The sequence below is a fragment of the Alosa pseudoharengus genome, unplaced genomic scaffold (assembly GCF_046254945.1).
Source record: "Alosa pseudoharengus isolate Yale_2024_CS ecotype anadromous, Long Island Sound unplaced genomic scaffold, YU_APseudo_1.1 YU_APseudo_1.1_scf_19, whole genome shotgun sequence".
Lineage (NCBI taxonomy): Eukaryota > Metazoa > Chordata > Actinopteri > Clupeiformes > Clupeidae > Alosa > Alosa pseudoharengus.
In genome coordinates, this window is record NW_027468657.1 from 4,591,267 (window position 1) to 4,598,766 (window position 7,500).

Here is a 7,500-nt window from a genome sequence, read left to right on the forward strand (position 1 = left end):
TTATAGGTCTCATTAAGATCTCTTAAAACCGCGTTAGACTGCAGCGTTCTTGTGTGTTCCACCCATGTTAAACTGCAGCGTTCTCATGTGTTCTGTTAGAATGCAGCGTTCTGATGTGTTTGATTGCAGCGTTCTCATGTGTTCCACCCGTGTTAGACTGCAGCGTTCTCATGTGTTAGACTGCAGGGTTCTCATGTGTTCTGTTAGACTGCAGCGTTCTCATGTGTTCTGTTAGAATGCAGCGTTCTCATGTGTTAGACTGCAGCGTTCTCATGTGTTAGACTGCAGGGTTCTCATGTGTTCTGTTAGACTGCAGCGTTCTCATGTGTTCTGTTAGACTGCAGCGTTCTCATGTGTTCTGTTAGAATGCAGCGTTCTCATGTGTTAGACTGCAGCGTTCTCATGTGTTAGACTGCAGGGTTCTCATGTGTTCTGTTAGACTGCAGGGTTCTCATGTGTTCTGTTAGAATGCAGCGTTCTCATGTGTTAGACTGCAGCGTTCTCATGTGTTCTGTTAGACTGCAGCGTTCTCATGGGTTAGACTGCAGCGTTCTCATGGGTTAGACTGCAGCGTTCTCATGTGTTAGAATGCAGCGTTCTCATGTGTTAGACTGCAGGGTTCTCATGTGTTAGACTGCAGCGTTCTCATGTGTTAGACTGCAGGGTTCTCATGTGTTAGACTGCAGCGTTCTCATGTGTTAGACTGCAGCGTTCTCATGTGTTCTGTTAGACGGCAGCATTCTCATGTGTTAGACTGCGGCGTTCTCATGTGTTAGACTGCAGCGTTCTCATGTGTTAGACTGCGGCGTTCTCATGTGTTAGACGGCAGCGTTCTCATGTGTTAGACTGCAGCGTTCTCATGTGTTCTGTTAGACGGCAGCATTCTCATGTGTTAGACTGCAGCGTTCTCATGTGTTAGACTGCGGCGTTCTCATGTGTTAGACGGCAGCGTTCTCATGTGTTAGACTGCAGCATTCTCATGTGTTCTGTTAGACGGCAGCATTCTCATGTGTTAGACTGCAGCGTTCTCATGTGTTAGACTGCAGCGTTCTCATGTGTTAGACTGCAGCGTTCGTCATATTAACGCCACACTAACGTCATAATAGCGCCATACCAACGTCATAATAATGCCATACTAACGTCATAATAGCGCCATACCAACGTCATAATAATGCCATACTAACGTCATAATAGCGCCATACCAACGTCATAATAGCGCCATACCAACGTTATAATAATGCCATACTAACGTCATAATAGCGCCATACCAACGTCATAATAGCGCCATACCAACGTCATAATAACGCCACACTAACGTCATAATAACGCCATACTAATGTCATAATAACGCCACACTAACGTCATAATAACGCCATACTAACGTCATAATAACGCCATACCAACGTCATAATAACGCTATACTAACGTCCTCTCTCCTCCTCTCCTCCTCAGGGTGTGACCTACCCAGCGTGTCATGGGATCTGGAGTAAGTGGGCCCCACCCCTGGAGAGGAGCCGATTGGCCACTACGTCCTTCTGTGGTGAGTCAGCACACACCTCCCTGTCCTTCACCTGCTGATTGTGTGTGTGTGTGTGTGTGTGTGTGTGTGTGTGTGTGTGTGTGTGTGTGTGTGTGTGTGTGGGACGGAGGTGTTGCCTTCACTATATTTTCTAAACTGTACTAATACACTGATAACAAATCTCTAATGTTTTACATTTCCTACTCCCTCTGTCCCTCTCTCTCTCTCTTCTCCTCTCTCTCTCTCTCTTCTCCTCTCTCTCTTCTCCTCTATCTCTCTCTCTCTCTCCCTCTCTCTCTCTCTCTCCCTCTCTCTCTTCTCCTCTCTCTCTCTTCTCCTCTCTCTCTCTCTCTCTCTCTCTCTCTCTCTCTCTCTCTCTCTCTCTATCTCCCTCTCCCCATATCTCTCCCTCTCTCTCTCTCTCTCTCTCTCTCCCTCTCCCTCTCTCTCCCTCTCTCTCTCTGTCTCTCTCCCTCTCTCTCTCTCTCTCTCTCTCTCTCTCTCTCTCTCAGGGTCCTATGCGGGAGCTGTCATTGCCATGCCTCTGGCTGGGATCCTCGTGCAATACTCTGGCTGGTCCTCTGTCTTTTATCTTTACGGTGTGTTAAGTGTGTGCGTGCATGCCTGTATGTGTGTGTTTGTGTGTGTGTGTGTGTGTGTGTGTGTGTGTACGTGTGTGTGTGTGTGTGTGTGTGTGTGTGTGTGTGTATGTGTGTGTGTGTGTGTGTGTGTGTGTGTGTGTGTGTATGTGTGTGTGTGTGTGTGTGAATATTCCAGTGGAGCTCAGATGAATGTGCTGATGTGGGCCGCGTGTGTATTGATTCATTCCTGGATGTTTCCACGAGTCCGTAGCCTGTCCCAATAACCCCCCCCCCACACACACACACACACACCATATTGGATTACTGGCTGTGTGATGAGGGGAGAGATGGGGAAATAGGTCAGAGGTCACAGAGTTAATCATGTTAGCAGACGTGTGCTATCAGTGTGTTTGGGTTCTGACGTGGTGGTGTGCTGATGCCTGATTGTGTTGTTTTGTGTGTTAATGGGTGTAACGGCAAACTGAGCTAGCGTGCTAGTTGCTCGTGTAAATCCTCACACCCCTAACCTTACACATTACACATTGTTGAAGATAATTGGATGTGATCTTTTTTTCAAATTTTCCCTCCAACCAAATCATCTGGGGGGCCGTATGAAACCTGCTGGCGGGCCTGATCTGGCCCCTGGGCCTTGACACCCCTGGTCTAGAGCCTGTTATTTGTTTTGCAAAAATCCACAGCTCCCGGTTCTTCTGGTCCAATCAGAGCAGGGCTGTGTGAGATCTGACTGTCAATCACAGTCTGGTGCAGACTGGTGCGCACTGCCGAGCACAAACTCGATGAGGAAATGCTCGGTGCTAATGGGGGAGTGCAGGAGAGTTGTAAACATTCACAATTTTGGTTAAGTCCCCTCAATCTGTCAGACTTGCCAACTGCAGCTTTAAGAATGCTTCTAACCGCTGAGTGGGAGGCCTGGGCTTTTAGCTCAGTGGTTAGAGCGTTCGACTCCCATGCCGGTGTGTGCTGAGGTGGCGGGTTCGAGGGCCGTGAGCGGCGGACGAATTACAACCACAGTTACATGGGCAGTGTCAATGTATTGTGTGTTAATTGGCAGTGTCAAATATCTGATAACTCTAAACCAGCTGGTCTACTCTCTTTCCCTCATTCACTCTCTCTCCCTCTCTATCATGTTTTCTCTCTCACTCTCTCTCTCTCCCTCTCTATCATGTTCTCTCTCTCTCCCTCTCTATCATGTTTTCTCTCTCACTCTCTCTCTCTCCCTCTCTATCATGTTCTCTCTCTCTCCCTCTCTCACCCTCTCTATCATGTTTTCTCTCTCTCTCCCTCTCTATCATGTTTTCTCTCTCACTCTTTATCATGTTTTCTCTCCCTCTCCCTCTCTATCATGTTTTCTCTCTCCCTCTCTCTCTCTCCCTCTCTATCATGTTCTCTCTCTCTCTCCCTCTCTCACCCTCTCTATCATGTTTTCTCTCACTCTCCCTCTCTATCATGTTCTCTCTCTCTCCCTCTCTCACCCTCTCTATCATGTTTTCTCTCTCACTCTCTCTCTCTCCCTCTCTATCAATTTTTCTCTCACTCACTCTCCCTTCATGTCTGTTTGTCTCTTGCTCTCCCTCCCCTCCCTCTCCCTTTCTCTCTCTCTCCTCCCTTTCTCCTCCCTCCCCTTCTCTCTCCTCCCTCTCCCTCCCTCCCCCCCTCCTCTCTCCCATGTAGGCTGTTTCGGTATCTTCTGGTACATGTTCTGGATCCTGGTGTCGTATGAGAGTCCTGCGGTGCACCCCACCATCACAGAAGAGGAGCGCACCTACATCGAGGAGAGCATCGGGGAGAGCGCCAAGCTGCTGGGCCCTGCTGAGGTCAGCCTTCATCACACCATACTCTTCATCACCTCTTCATCACACCATACTCTTCATCACACCATACTCTTCATCACACCATCCTCTTCATCACCTCTTCATCACACCATCATCTTCATCACACCATACTCTTCATCACACCATACTCTTCATCACACCATCCTCTTCATCACACCATACTCTTCATCACCTCTTCATCACACCATCATCTTCATCACACCATACTCTTCATCACAACATACTCTTCATCACACCATCCTCTTCATCACCTCTTCATCACACCATCCTCTTCATCACACCATCCTCTTCATCACACCATCCTCTGCACCACACCATACTCTTCATCACACCATCCTCTTTATCACCTCTTCATCACACTATCATCTTCATCACCTCTGCACCACACCATCATCTTCATCACCACTGCACCACACCATCCTCTTCATCACCTCTGCACCACACCGGACGCTCTATCCTTTCCTTAATATCCATTCCTCTCCTCCTCAGCTCTCCCCTCTCCTCCTCTCCTCTACTTTCCTCCTCTCCTCCTCTCATTTCCTATCCTCTCCTCCCCTCTCCTGTCTTCTCCTTTCCTGTCCTCCCCTCTCCTCCTCTCCTTTCCTCTACTTTCCTCTTCTCCTCTCCTCCTCTCCTCTTCTGTTCTCTGCTCCACTGGCTAGATTCTGCAGTCAGCTGATGTTATCAGGACCCTCTCCTTGAAAATAAACACAGATCCCTTTTGAAGATGAACTGAATTACAGTAAAAGAGCTCTGCCCTACTTAGGATTTAAAAAACAGGTAGACTCTCACAGGTAGGCTCTCAGGCTCTCTCTCTCTCTCTCTCTCTCACACACACACACACACACACACACATTAGCATTAGGTTGTGTACAGTCTTACCAGAATCTCTAATAGGGACCACAGACCAAGCGGACTGTACAACGTCTGATAAGGTCTGACCGATCAATGGGCATCTGTAGCTCCAGTCAGTGCAGTGTGTGTAGCGGTAGCTTCACCAACACTGCTGGACTTCTGTTGACTAGTGTACGGCTGACTGTTGATCTGCATCTGATGATGAAAATAACAATGCAGAAAGAACATTTAGAGCTCTCCACTAACTGGGTTCTGGTAGTGGTAGCGTAGTGGTTAAGGAGCTGGGCTAGCATGTAGCAGTGCGGTAGCGTAGGGATGAAGGAGCTGGGCTAGCATGCAGTAGTGTGGTAGTGTAGTGGTTAAGGAGCTGGGCTAGCATGCAGTAGGTGGCTGTAGCGTAGTGGTTAAGGAGCTGGGCTAGCATGCAGTAGTGGTGGTAGCGTAGTGGTTAAGGGGCTGGGCTAGCATGCAGTAGTGTGGTAGTGTGGTGGTTAAGGAGCTGGGCTAGCATGCAGTAGTGGTGGTAGCGTAGTGGTTAAGGAGCTGGGCTAGCATGTAGCAGTGCGGTAGCGTAGTGATGAAGGAGCTGGGCTAGCATGCAGTAGTGTGGTAGTGTGGTGGTTAAGGAGCTGGGCTAGCATGCAGTAGTGGTGGTAGCGTAGTGGTTAAGGAGCTGGGCTAGCATGTAGCAGTGCGGTAGCGTAGTGATGAAGGAGCTGGGCTAGCATGCAGTAGTGGTGGTAGCGTAGTGGTTAAGGAGCTGGGCTAGCATGCAGTAGTGTGGTAGTGTAGTGGTTAAGGAGCTGGGCTAGCATGCAGTAGTGTGGTAGTGTAGTGGTTAAGGAGCTGGGCTAGCATGCAGTAGTGGTGGTAGCGTAGTGGTTAAGGAGCTGGGCTAGCATGCAGTAGTGGTGGTAGCGTAGTGGTTAAGGAGCTGGGCTAGCATGCAGTAGTGGTGGTAGCGTAGTGGTTAAGGAGCTGGGCTAGCATGCAGTAGTGTGGTAGTGTAGTGGTTAAGGAGCTGGGCTAGCATGCAGTAGTGGTGGTAGTGTAGTGGTTAAGGAGCTGGGCTAGCATGCAGTAGTGTGGTAGTGTAGTGGTTAAGGAGCTGGGCTAGCATGCAGTAGTGGTGGTAGCGTAGTGGTTAAGGAGCTGGGCTAGCATGTAGCAGTGCGGTAGCGTAGTGATGAAGGAGCTGGGCTAGCATGCAGTAGTGTGGTAGTGTGGTGGTTAAGGAGCTGGGCTAGCATGCAGTAGTGGTGGTAGCGTAGTGGTTAAGGAGCTGGGCTAGCATGTAGCAGTGCGGTAGCGTAGTGATGAAGGAGCTGGGCTAGCATGCAGTAGTGTGGTAGTGTAGTGGTTAAGGAGCTGGGCTAGCATGCAGTAGTGTGGTAGTGTAGTGGTTAAGGAGCTGGGCTAGCATGCAGTAGTGTGGTAGTGTAGTGGTTAAGGAGCTGGGCTAGCATGCAGTAGTGGTGGTAGCGTAGTGGTTAAGGAGCTGGGCTAGCATGCAGTAGTGGTGGTAGCGTAGTGGTTAAGGAGCTGGGCTAGCATGCAGTAGTGTGGTAGTGTAGTGGTTAAGGAGCTGGGCTAGCATGCAGTAGTGGTGGTAGTGTAGTGGTTAAGGAGCTGGGCTAGCATGCAGTAGTGTGGTAGTGTAGTGGTTAAGGAGCTGGGCTAGCATGCAGTAGTGGTGGTAGCGTAGTGGTTAAGGAGCTGGGCTAGCATGTAGCAGTGCGGTAGCGTAGTGATGAAGGAGCTGGGCTAGCATGCAGTAGTGTGGTAGTGTGGTGGTTAAGGAGCTGGGCTAGCATGCAGTAGTGGTGGTAGCGTAGTGGTTAAGGAGCTGGGCTAGCATGTAGCAGTGCGGTAGCGTAGTGATGAAGGAGCTGGGCTAGCATGCAGTAGTGTGGTAGTGTAGTGGTTAAGGAGCTGGGCTAGCATGCAGTAGTGTGGTAGTGTAGTGGTTAAGGAGCTGGGCTAGCATGCAGTAGTGTGGTAGTGTAGTGGTTAAGGAGCTGGGCTAGCATGCAGTAGTGGTGGTAGCGTAGTGGTTAAGGAGCTGGGCTAGCATGCAGTAGTGGTGGTAGCGTAGTGGTTAAGGAGCTGGGCTAGCATGCAGTAGTGGTGGTAGCGTAGTGGTTAAGGAGCTGGGCTAGCATGCAGTAGTGTGGTAGTGAGCATGCAGTAGTGGTGGTAGTGTAGTGGTTAAGGAGCTGGGCTAGCATGCAGTAGTGGTGGTAGTGTAGTGGTTAAGGAGCTGGGCTAGCCTGCAGTAGTGTGGTAGTGTAGTGGTTAAGGAGCTGGGCTAGCCTGCAGTAGTGTGGTAGTGTAGTGGTTAAGGAGCTGGGCTAGCATGCAGTAGTGGTGGTAGCGTAGTGGTTAAGGAGCTGGGCTAGCATGCAGTAGTGTGGTAGCGTAGTGGTTAAGGAGCTGGGCTAGCATGCAGTAGTGGTGGTAGTGTAGTGGTTAAGGAGCTTTTTACCATTACCCAGGTTTGTGCATGTGTAACTCTAACTGTGTGTGTGTGTGTGTGTGTTGTAGAAGTTTAAGACGCCCTGGCGTAACTCTGTAACTGTAACTGCGTGTTTGTGTGTGTGTGTGTGTGTGTGTGTGTTGTAGAAGTTTAAGACGCCCTGGCGTAACTCTGTAACTGTAACTGCGTGTGTGTGTGTGTGTGTGTGTGTGTGTG

The 7,500-nt window shown here is 49.7% G+C and overlaps 1 pseudogene; it reads left to right on the forward strand.

The window, feature by feature from the left end:
• The window catches only part of LOC143133277 (vesicular glutamate transporter 2.1-like), a 26,891-nt pseudogene that overhangs the window by 10,395 nt on the left and 8,996 nt on the right, over positions 1-7,500 (forward strand).